Raw genomic sequence first — 12,794 nt, forward strand, 5'->3', positions numbered from 1 at the left:
GGAATAGGAGGAGGAGGAATAGGAGGAGGAGTAGGAATAGGAGGAGGAGTAGGAATAGGAGGAGGAGTAGGAATAGGAGGAGGAGTAGGAATAGGAGGAATAGGAGGAGGAGTAGGAATAGGAATAGGAGGAGGAGTAGGAATGGGAGGAATAGGAGGAGGAGTAGGAAGAGGAAGAGTAGGAATAGGAGGAGGAATAGGAACAGGAGGAATAGGAATAGGAGGACTAGGAGGAGGAGTAGGAATAGGAGGACTAGGAGGAGGAGTAGGAATAGGAGGACTAGGAGGAGGAGTAGGAATAGGAGGAATAAGAGGAGGAGTAGGAATAGGAGGAGGAATATGAGGAATAGGAATAGGAGGAGGAATAGGAGTAGGAATAGGAGGAGGAATAGGAGGAGGAGGAGGAGGAGTAGGAATAGGAAGAGGAGGAGGAGGAGGAATAGGAAGAGGAGGAGCAATAGGAATAGGAGGAGGAATAGGAATAGGAGGAGGAATAGGAATGGGAATGGGAGTAGGAATAGGAACGGGAGGAGGAGGAATAGGAGGAATAGGAGGAGGAATAGGAGGAGTAGGAATGGGAGGAGTAGGAATGGGAGGAGTAGGAATGGGAGGAGTAGGAATGGGAGGAGTAGGAATGGGAGAAGTAGGAATAGGAGGAGGAGGAATAGGAGGAGGGGGAATAGGAATAAGAGGAATAGGAGGAGGGGGAATAGGAGGAGGGGGAATAGGAGGAATAGGAGGTGGAGGAATAGGAATAGGAGTAGAAATAGGAGGAGGAGGAATAGGAATAGGGGGAATTGCAGGCTCCCTGACCCTTCCTGCACTAAATGTGGTGGGGGAATCAGGGGATTGCTACTATATAGTCTGGACTTGTCCTTTATTCACACTTACTGCATATCTATTTTTGTGACTGTAGCACATACTGAGCCAGACCCTCAAGGTGTCTCGGACGGTTGGGTTTGGTGGACAGTCTGGGGGACAGAGAGGGGATTACACACTTGTGCACATCACTAGTGAAAAGGGCAAATCATAGTGAATATTTAACAACACTAGTGCCCAATCTCAATGTGACACCTCTTAACTGACCTCGCACAGTGCAGCACTCTCTAATATAAAGACCAGTCCCAACGTGGCACCAACACTGACTGACCAATGCCAGTGCAGTACCTTATGACGTAACTCACAGCACTTCACAGAAGCTGTCCCATATCTGCGATCAGCTTCACAATAGTAAATCATTTCAAAACAAAATGATAGTTCTTGTCTGTTCCAGTAAAAGAAAATTCACAAACACTACTCACTCTAGGGGAAGAATGGAAAATAGCAACCTACTGGTGCTATCGCACACACAAAGTAAACTCTCAATCAGTGGGAAATCACACTGACTAGTATGGTCTACTCCTCTGCACAAAAGGATTAACAAAACACCAATCTCAATTAGTACACGCTAATAACAGAAGTTTAATAAGTCCCTATCTTATTGTACGGCCAATAATTCTTCACAATCTGACACCATAAACCTTAACAGACAAGTTACAACTCAAGATAGTCAATATCCATTCTGGGATCTTAGACTACGATAAGTTCAATAACCAACTTCAACTCTTTGCAGCAAGCTGTTTCTCTTCATCAGCCCAAGCATATGCGTTAAACAACATTTCAAATGTCAACCTCAACCCGGAGCCTCTTTGGACCCAAGTGGACTCCACTACACGAAACATACTAACACATCAAAACTACAAGCACTGCAATGCTTGACAACACACAGACACATAACTCTACTATACTCACAGTCTTAGAAAACTGCAACCGCTTCAGTAACAACTGAACATTGCAAATTCTCTAAACCAGACCACAGGACCTTCACGATGCGGACTCTGCTGGGGCAAATTCAAACTCCCTAAGCCTTAATTAGAATCACTTTTTGCTACCAGTTTGAAGCAACATGGGATGGGATTTGCACCTTGCAAATTGTTGGTGCAAATTCAAGATCAGCTGCACTTGAGTGGAACCACATCTTCTTGATGTTGAGTCAAAGGGACACCAACTTGCAGAAGATCAGGACTTCTCACGAATTCTCTCGTATCTCATGAATTCTTATCTTCATCTAGAATAGAGGACAAAATAAAACCGTACTAAAATGGTTCTCAGATTTAAAATAACGGGGGAGATAAAAAAAAAAAATATATATATATATATATATATATATATATATATATATATAAAATTCTTGACATGTTACATCATTTCAGTCAATAGCATAAAATATTCCATTAAATTGCTTTAATGTAAACCAATAAGAATGGGCTAATCCTCACCTCAGTGTCCTTAATAGAATTGAAAATTCTTGACGCGACAACAAGAACATTTTGTATTCTATGTCAGGACCAGAGGCTTCAGATTATGCTAGTTCAAAATTGATTTATTATAACTGAAGCCACATCAGCAATAGGTTTATGGTAAAATACTTTAAAAGAACAGTCGGTTGACCAATCAGCCGCTACCATAATGTCTTTTAAGCGAGAACCTGTCGAAAAAGCCTTGGAAGCCATAGCTCCGCTGACCGATTGAGCCCCAAAATGAAAGGTATCTAACCCAGCTTCGTTCATTAACCATCTAACCCACCTAGCTAATGTAGCTGATGACACTGGACCAAAAGACTTTTGTAATGAGGTGAGTAGTTGACCCTGGAAGTCTCAGCGAACTTCCAGAGTGGACTCCTCATACGCTTTCAGACATTGAACCACACACAATTGTTTATGATGTGGAAAAGGAGAGTAAGAAACACATTTAGAAGCTGTTTTTGTTCTTTTGGAAATGGTAAAAGATACTCCAGAAGGAGTAAATACTCTACCTGCCAAATCCAGTGCTTTAACATCCAACACTTTTCAACAGGATATTAGGCAAAGAGGGATCGTAAGTTTCGCTGCTGATTGTTTACATGTAAGATCTTCGTTGCAAGGCCAAGCCTTCAGAAAATGTAATACCACATCAACATCCCAAAGCACAGAATATTTAGGTTTAGGAGGATTAACCATCCTGATACCACGCTATAGCTTACATACTAATGGATGCTCTCCCACTGATTTACCCTCAATATGGGGGCTGTCCTGCTGATATAGCCGGCCTAAAATTGTTGATTGTTCCATATGCCAAACCTTGGGCTGCTAAATCTGAGAGGAAATTCACAATTATACTAATGTGTGCCCCAAGGGATCGACACTCCATTCACTACACCAACCCGTCCATCTTTTCCAAGAAGATTTGTACAGTTTGTGAGTAGAGGGAGCCCAGGATTGGGACAGGAAGAACAAAGCGTTATCTGAAACTCTCGACACCCGCCAATGGTTCCTGAAATACTCCATGCTATGAGGGACAATTGTCCTGTCATTATTAACAGATGAGGTAACCCTGCTGGGTCCAGCAACAGACCGATGTGAAGGGATCCGAATCAGAGGGGCAGATGCGAGTTCTATATCCACTGGGAACCATGGCTGAGCTTTCCAAAGCGGGGTCACGAGGCCCAATTCCACTGATTGGCTCGTCACCTGAGAGAGTACTCTCTGAATCTTGGTGAACGGGGGAAAAGCATATAGCAGCCCCGTCTCCCATGATTGAAGGAAAGCGTCCGACCCCATTGCCAGAGGGTCCGGTCTCCAAATGAAGAACCGAGGAAGCTGTGCGTTCAGACTTGAGGCAAAAAGATCGACGGAACATGGACCCCATATCACACTGAGTCTGGAGAATATCTGAGGATTCAGTTTCCAGTCGCTGCCTTACCTCAGGAAACGAGAGTTCCAATCTGCAATCAGGTTGGACCTTCCCGGAATGTACTCTGCCACAACAGAAATCTGATGTTGTAGACAGTACTTCCAAAATTCCTTCGCTATAGTAAACAGCACTTGTGACGTGACCTGGTCTACCCCCCCCCCCCCGCCACACCCCCCCCAGATGGTTTATATACCATACCGCTGAAATGTTGTCCAAGTGCAACAGAATGCAACAATTCGTGTTTCGAGGGGGTAGGGACCGAATCGCAAACTATCCCACTAAGAGCTCCAGGCAATTGATATGGAGTAATTTCCCCTGAGTGGACCATCTCCCCCCTGTTGTCACTGAGCCGCAACGGGCTCCCCAGCCCCAAAGGCTGGCATCTGACTTTATCACTATCTGCGGAGTGGCTGCAAATATTGTTCAGCCATTCTAAGCATCCATATGATTCAATCACCAAGAGATCTCTGCTTTGGCCTCGTCGGAAAGCTGGATCTGTTCTGAATAGGATAGACCCCTGCAAAGCTATAGACTCTTCAAGAGTTGTAGGGCCCAATAGTGGAGAGGTCCTGGGAAGATCGCTTGAATGGAAGAGGCCAGAAGGTCTACCAGGCGAGCTAACATCCTCAATGATATATTCAGAGAGGCAAGGGCTCTCCTCCACTCTTTCTTGATAGCGGTTCGTTTCAAAAGAGGTAATAGAAGCTGTACTTTGATGGAGTCTAATTCTGTATTCTGAGAATGAGTCAATATTGACTTTTCCAAATTGATGAGGATGCCTAAGTCTTGGAGAAGGCTGATAGTCCATGACAGATGTGTCACAAGAGTCTCTTTGGATTGGGCCATGAGCAGGATGTCATCCAGGTAAATAATCAGACAAACACCCCTCTCTCTGAGGGATTTTACCACCGGTTGTAAGAGCCTGGTAAAACACTACAGGTGGATGACCGACCGAATGGGAGGATGGTAAATTCGTAACATTGGCCTCTCCAGAAAAATTGGAGGAATCTTCGATGTGGCCCGAAGATCGGGACGGTTAGGTAAGCGTCCTTGAGGTCTAGCCACACAAGATAATCTTTTTCTTGAAGCAGGTCTCTTAGAAAATGGATACCTTCCATCTTGAAGTGACAATATACTATCCAAGAATTGAATTCCTTTAGATTGAGAACCAGACGAGAACCTCCACCTTTCTTTTGCACCAGAAAAATGGGACTGATAAACCAGAGAGGGTGTGGAGTCATCCCGACTATGGCGTGCTTGAGAAGCAAAGCGGATACTTCTACATCTATGAAAGAACGCTCTTCTCTGGAAAAATGAAGTCTGAGGGCATTTGGATTGTTGAAGAGTTGCATAGACTTCTAGTCTGAACCCTTGAATGGTTTGCAAGACCCAAGGATCTGGAGAGAGATTCTCCCAGTAGTTTACACAGTGTCTAATTATGCCCCCTGGATTACCTAAGAAAAGGGAATAATTCTCACATGTGGTGTTGCCTGAAGTGGAGGACCTTCCCCTGTTACTGCCTCGATTAGCCATGGCCGCCCCTTCGTGATCTGGAGGGATAGAATCCCGCAGAGGTATGAGAAGATCCTCTTCCTCTTTGTACAAATCCTCCTGAGGCTGATGGAATCCACGGCCCGGCGAGTGACCTCTGAATCGCTCGGCCCTGACAAAAAGGCCTCCGCTAAACATCTTCCTCATAGATGATTGGGCTTTGTCTAAGGACAAAAAGGTGGCCACCTATTTCCCTAAATCTTTAACAAACCTGTCCCCGAACAGCTCCCATTTGCTAATGTACCTGCCTCGTTGTGGGCTAGCTCTACTAGTTTGGGGTCAATCCTCCTGAGATAGGATTGCCTTCTCTCAGTGGAAATGGCACAGTTTGTGTTGCCAAGCAGACATATGGTTCTTTGAGACCATTGCAATATAGTGTCTGGATCTAAGGGAGTATTGGTTTCTTTAGCCTGCACCACCAGTTTGAGGATCTTTGTAATGGGGCCAGATATGTCCAACAACTTGTCCTGGCATCCTTTTCAGGCTCTAGCTAAATCCTTCTTGGTGTCTTTAGTGAACTTTTTAATAAAAGTTGATAGATTTGGATCCAACTCTGGAGTATCTGCGACTTTCTCTAGAAGTGAAGGGCATGGGCATTTTGTGCGCAGTCATATGTATGTCGCAATCAAAACCTTTACCGATTCCGTCCTGCATGTAGTGTGCTATCTCTGCGCAGAGAATCCATTTGGTTGATCTGGGGTGTATAATAGATTCAGGATCAAATGACAAAGTCCTTTCTTCCTCGATGTTGTGGGTTTTGTGTTTGCGTTTACCTAAGGGTTTCAGGTCGCCTGCATGTTCCGATTCTGAGGAATGGGAAGAATCTGATTCTGCGGCCTCCACAAGGTATTTGTAGTCAGCCCAGGCAGAGACCCAGCAGTTTCCAAGGAAAAGAAAGGGTCATATTCGAGGTCCTTGGTCAATGACGCAGCCATCTGCACAAGAATCTCTGATGGAGCCACAGAGGCTCACTGGGCAAAGCCCACATCTGATGACAAATCGTCTCTGGGCATATTCACCATAGGGAGTTTGTCTCTTAATTCACGCTGACCATATCAGACTAATGGGCAAGTGAAAGGCCTTTATTAGAGTCTGGTTTACTGTGTCCTGAACGTGGGTGCCCAGGGCTTCCACAGATCTTTCCTCTATTCTATATTCATCGTGCATGCCAGGATTTTCCTGGTAAAACCCCTATTTGTCAGCGTAGTACACCATGTTAGTAATGAGAGGAGAGGAGAGGAGAGGAGGAGTTCATTGGTGGGGGGTATCACCTGACAGGTAAAGTAATATGTAGCACCAAAGTGCTGATAAAATAGCTCTGGTCGATTTAAAGTAGTGGAGGGAGCTCCTGCAACCCCTAGTGCAAAGCCCTACAACTTTTATACGCCCCCAACAGGAATTCGGAGACCGCTTGTTTCGATTCATAACTCGCTCCTTGCTCTGAGGCGCATCGGAACCAAAGGTGCTGTCAGAGTGCATGCGCGAGTTGGAAACAGAAAGAGGACAGTCGGAGACACATTAATCAGATAGTAAAAACAATGACGCTTATCTCGTGCTGTGAGCAGCAAAGAAAGAAAAAGGACTTTGTGGATGGTAACATTTATATGTTTATAGTGTTTTCATTGGCTGCTGTGAGTTATTCAGTAAAGAGAGAGAAGCAGAATCTGAAGCCTCTCGTCCTGACATAGAATCACAACAACCAAAATGCTCTTGAAATGTTGTCATGAGGTGTTTAAACTGAGGCCTATATTAACTGTGGCTAATTTAAGAGTCAAATCACTTTAACTCTGGCCAACTATAGCATGAGAACCACTAACTGTGGTTAAAAGTAACATGAAAATCACACTTTCTGTATATGTATGTATTGTTCATGAGTATGTATGTTGGGTAAAACAAAAGAAATAGTGACAGATATTCATCTTCTACACACACCATGATCCATGGTCATGGTGACGCTCTGAGTTCAGTTCTCTGAGCTACTGGAAGCCCTGGGATCTGAAACAGTACGGGGAAACGTGGTATTTCATGGCAAGTTTAGAAAGAAGACGACGTGCTGGTGCATTTTGAATTAATTTCAAACATCCTAATTGTACCTTTGGAAGATCTCGAGAAACAGCATGTTCATAGTCCAGCTGAGATTGAATTAAAGACGTAAACATTTGTTTGTGGAGCTCTGAACGAGTGAAATGAACGGACTTGTAAGTAACTGAGGCAGTCTTATATATTTTGTCTGGTCTGTGAAGATGAATTAACACATGTAGCTTAGTGGCAGTAGGAGGCCCAGAGGTCTGTGGAGGAAGTGGAGAATTTAGCCAGTACACGCAAGTTACGGATACAGCCCAATTCATACAGGAGATGCTGCACAGTTAGCAACAGCAGAACTGCAGTTTATCGAGGTGCAACTGATATGTATCAGGTCAGGTAATGGGTGTATAAGGGCATGTGTACTGTGGGCAATTTCACATTTGTAGGGAAATAACTGTAGGAGGCTGGCCTGGCTTATAGTGGGTACCTTGTGGTACTTACACCCTGTGCCAGGTCCATTTATCCCTTATTAGTAGAATAGAGGTGTTTCTAGCAGCTTAGGCTGATAGAAGGTAGCTATGGCAAAGCAGCTTAGGCTGAACTAGGAGACATGCAAAGCTCCTACTATACCACTTATATCATATAGCACAATATCATAAGAAAACACAATACTCAAGAGTTACTAAAAATAAAGGTACTTTATTTTAGTGACAATATGCCAACCGTATCTCAGAGAATACCCTCACTTAGGAGGTAAGTAATATACACAAGTTATATGTACACAAACCCAAAATAGGTAAGTAACAGCAAGAAAAGTAGTGCAAACAATGTAGAATCACAATCGGATGCAATAGGTGAACATAGGTCTAGGGACAACACAAACCATATACTCCAAAAGTGGAATGCGAATGACAAATGGACCCCAGACCTATGGGAGCTTGTAGAGGGTCGCTGGGACTGTAAGAAAACAGTCAAGGTGTCCAAGATACCCCACCCCAAGACCCTGAAAAGTAGGAGTCAAGTTACCCTACTACCCCAGAAAGACACAATAGTCATGATAGGGGGATTCTGCAAGAACCACAAGCACCAGCAAAACACTGAAGACGGATTCCTGGACGTGAGGACCTGCAAGGCAAGGGGACCAAGTCCAAGAGTCACGATAGTGTCCGGGGGTGGGGGGTGGGGGGCAGGAGCCCAGGAAACCCCGGAGGACGGTGCAAAAGCTGCCTCTGGGTGGAAGAAGCCAAAGATTCTGCAACAATGAAAAGGGCTAGGAACTTCTCCTTTGGATGGAAGATGTCCCACGGCGTGCTGGATGTTGCAGGAGTGTTTCCTTGCAGAAATACCACAAACAAGCCTTGCTAGCTGCAAGGGTCGCAGTAGAGGTTTTTGGGTGCTGCTGGGGACCAGGAAGGACCAGGATGTCGCCCCTTGGAGGAGGAGACAGAAGGGGCGCTCAGCAACTCCGAGAGCCCCCGCAGAAGCAGGCAGCACCCGCAGAAGTACCGAAGCAGGCACTTAGAAGATTTGTGAACCGGAGTCACAAAAGGAGGGTCCCACGGCGTCTGAGTCTAACTCCGAGGGTTGAGCACTGCAGGACGGAGTGCTGGGGACCCAGGCTAGGCTGTGCACAAAGGAATACTTGGAGAAATGCACAGAAGCTGGAGCAGCTGCAAATCACACAGTACACAGGTTTTCTGTCTGGTATGGGGAGGCAAGGACTTACCTCCACCAAACTTGGACTGAAGGGAGACATTTGGACCCAGCTCCTGTGTTCCAGGGACCACGCTCGTCAAGATGAGAGGGGACCCAGAGGACCAGTGATGCAGTCTTTTGGTGCCTGCATTAGCAGGGGGAAGATTCTGTCGACCGACGGGAGATTTCTTCTTGGCTTCCAGTGCAGGGTGAAGGCAGACAGCCCTCAGAGCATGCACCACCAGGAAACAGTCGAGAAAACCGGCAGGATGAGGTGCTACAATCTTGCTGGTAGTCGTCTTGCTACTTTTGTTGTGGTTTTGCAGGCGTCCTGGAGCAGTCAGCGGTCGATCCTTGGCAGAAGTCAAAGAGGGAAGTACAGAGGAACTCTGGTGAGCTCTTGCATTTGTTATCTGAAGAATACCCCAGATGAGAGACCCTAAAGAGCCAGAATAGGAGGTTTGGCTACCAAGAAAGGAGGATTGGCTACCAAGAGAGGTAAGAGCCTATCAGAGGGGGTCTCTGACGTCCCCTGCTGGCACTGGCCACTCAGAGCAGTCCAGTGTGCCCCCAACACCTCTGTTTCCAAGATGGCAGAGGTCTGGGACACACTGGAGGAGCTCTGGGCACTCCCCTTTCCTTTGTCCAGTTTCACGCCAGAGCAGGGTTGGGGGATCCCTGAACCGGTGTAGACTGGCTTATGCAGAGATGGGCACCATCTGTGCCCATCAAAGCATTTTCAGAGGCTGGGGGAGGCTACTCACCCCCCCCACCCCCCCCAGCCCTTCACACCTATTTCCAAAGGGAGAGGGTGTAACACCCTCTCTGAGGGAATCCTTTGTTCTGCCTTCCTGGGCCAGGGCTGCCCAGACCCCAGGAGGGCAGAATCCTGTCTGAGGGGTTGGCATCAGCTGCAGTGGAAACCCCGGAAAGGCAGTTTGGCAGTACCCGGGTTCTGTGCTAGAGACCCAGGGGATCATGGAATTGTCCCCCCAATACCAGCATGGTATTGGGGGGACAATTCCATGATCTTAGACATGTTACATGGCCATGTTCAGAGTTACCATTGTGACGCTACACATAGGTAGTGGCCTATGTGCAGTGCACGCGTGTAATGGTGTCCCCGCACTCACAAAGTTCGGGGAATTTGCCCTGAACAATGTGGGGGCACCTTGGCTAGTGCCAGGGCGCCCACACACTAAGTAACTTAGCACCTAATCTTCACCAAGTGAGGGTTAGACATATAGGTGACTTATAAGTTACTTATGTGCAGTGAAAAATGGCTGTGAAATAACGTGGACGTTATTTCACTCAGGCTGCAGTGGCAGGCCTGTGTAAGAATTGTCTGCGCTTCCTATGGGTGGCAAAAGAAATGCTGCAGCCCACAGGGATCTCCTGGAACCCCAATACCCTGGGTACCTAAGTACCATATACAAGGGAATTATATGGGTGTACCAGTGTGCCAATGAGAATTGGTAAAATTAGTCAGTAGCCTGCAGTGACAATTTTAGAAAGCAGAGAGAGCATAAACACTGAGGTTCTCGTTAGCAGAGCCTCAGTGATACAGTTAGGCACCACACAGGGAACACATACAGGCCACAAACTTATGAGCAATGGGGTCCTGGCTTGCAGGATCCCAGTGACACATATCAAACACACTGACAACATAGGGTTTTCACTATGAGCACTGGGCCCTGGCTAGCAGGATCCCAGTGAGACAGTAAAAACACCCTGACATATACTCACAAACCGGCCAAAAGTGGGGGTAACAAGGCTAGAAAGAGGCTACCTTCCTACAATAACTCAATGTATTTTTAGAGAAATTGCGCAGTGTGTCACTTGATAAGCATTTGGAAGCTCACACGCCACTGTTGCCCCCTGTGCAACTTTATATTCTAGACTGCCATAAAAATATTGCTCTGCCATGTACCTATCACCAAACCAGTGAATTAGCTAAGAAGGTGAATAATTGCCTTCAAAATTGCTTTCAACCTGCTGTCAGGTAAAGTGTACCTAACAACCACAGTTTGATGGCCTTGTCATAGTCATACGTTTCCAAGTAATGCCCACTCACTCCTTCACAGCAAAAACTCCTTTTAAATGCAGAAGGGGAGATTGTCACCAACGCTCCCTCAAATGAGGCGGGCCAAGAAGCTGTCGAGAGCAAATCTGCATAATTTTTTGATGGTGGTTGACTAAGTGTTGGGGCAGATGCTAAGCAAGTTGCACCCAAAAAACTTCAAGGGCGGTGACTGGATATTTGTGTATAGACTAGTAGGTTAGTGTGCTTCAAGAACAAAGTATTTCCATGTCACAAGAGGGAAAAGCTTAAAGGGCTGCACTATGTAGGTTCCTAAAGCGACATGGTGAATTATTGAGAGAATAGTTGGGGACTCGGTGATAAGAGTATGTAGCTGCCAGTGAGTTTTATGTCAAAAACGGAGGCTCGTATTGTGCTTCTCTATCTTGCTTTATTTTTAACAGCAGCAGTCAAGAAACTACAACTCCCATGGGGCTTGAAAACAGGAAAGCCAATGGGAGGTCAACAAGTAAAACTAATGCACCAATCACAATGTCAGGGCACACGTGACCACTAAGCTTGACTGCGACCAGCCCACTTTCTTGATGCGAGAAGTTAATCAACGTGCGAAAACAACAGAAAAATAGTGAGAACAATTACAACTGCCAAAATTAATGAACAAAGTTCTTGGATAAAGTTCAGGCAAAAGAGGAAACGAGGAGAAAGCCGAAGAATAGTCTGGAGACTCAGCTGGAAAGAAGCTGGATATCCAGAAGGAGCATCTGGAATCGGCAGAACTAAGGTCCGATCAGGTAGATGGTTGAGATGTTGTAGATGTTGCTGTGAGGGAGGGAAAAGAAGACAAAATCAGGAGATTGCCCTACTTGAGGCGGGATAATACCCGCCTCCGTATCTTTAATAAAATGAAGACTTTCCGTCATAACCTACTAGGAAAATCTACATTTTATGTCAAGAACGGATGCTCGTATTATGCTTTTTTAAAGCATATTAATCACCACAGAAGTTGCAGTATGTACAGGTGTACAATAGAATGTTCTGAAAACATTATCATTAGACCAATCGGCCGATCTCAGAATGTCTTCCAAACTGGAACCAACCCAGAAAGCTTTAGAGCCCATAGCACCTCTAGTGGAATGAGCCCCAAAAACAGAGGTATCTATACCTGCCAATGACATTACCCAGCGAACCCATCTGGCAAGAGTTGCCAAAGAAACAGGCTTATAGGGTTTGCGGAAAGAAATAAGTAACTGGGAAAAGGAAGACGTTCTGAGATTGGCCGTGCGTTCTTCGTAACATTTAAGACATTGTCGAACGCATAACTTAGGTTGATTGGAGAAATATGGATAAAAAACTGTATGCAAATTAGTTTTGGTATGTTTGTTATTAGAGAATAAGACCCCCGTAGGGGCAAACTGTCGAGAGGAAACATCCAGGGCTTTAACGTCAAATAACCGCAACATAGGGAGAGGGAAGCTGTCGATGCGCGCTTTGCTGCTATTTAAATGGCTGTGAATTTTGGCCCAATTGAACTCTCTTTCATGGCTGGTGCTCCCACTGTGGATGATATTTATAACCTTTTTTGTTAAGTCCTGATGTTGTAATCATGATTTTGCTATCAGTTTAAAGTTTGTACATTTGTCCAGTTTCTTGACACTTTTACTGTTTCATCCAGACATTGTCAGCATTATAAAATTCCAAAATATATTTGTAAT

The sequence above is a fragment of the Pleurodeles waltl genome, chromosome 6 (assembly GCF_031143425.1).
Source record: "Pleurodeles waltl isolate 20211129_DDA chromosome 6, aPleWal1.hap1.20221129, whole genome shotgun sequence".
NCBI lineage: Eukaryota > Metazoa > Chordata > Amphibia > Caudata > Salamandridae > Pleurodeles > Pleurodeles waltl.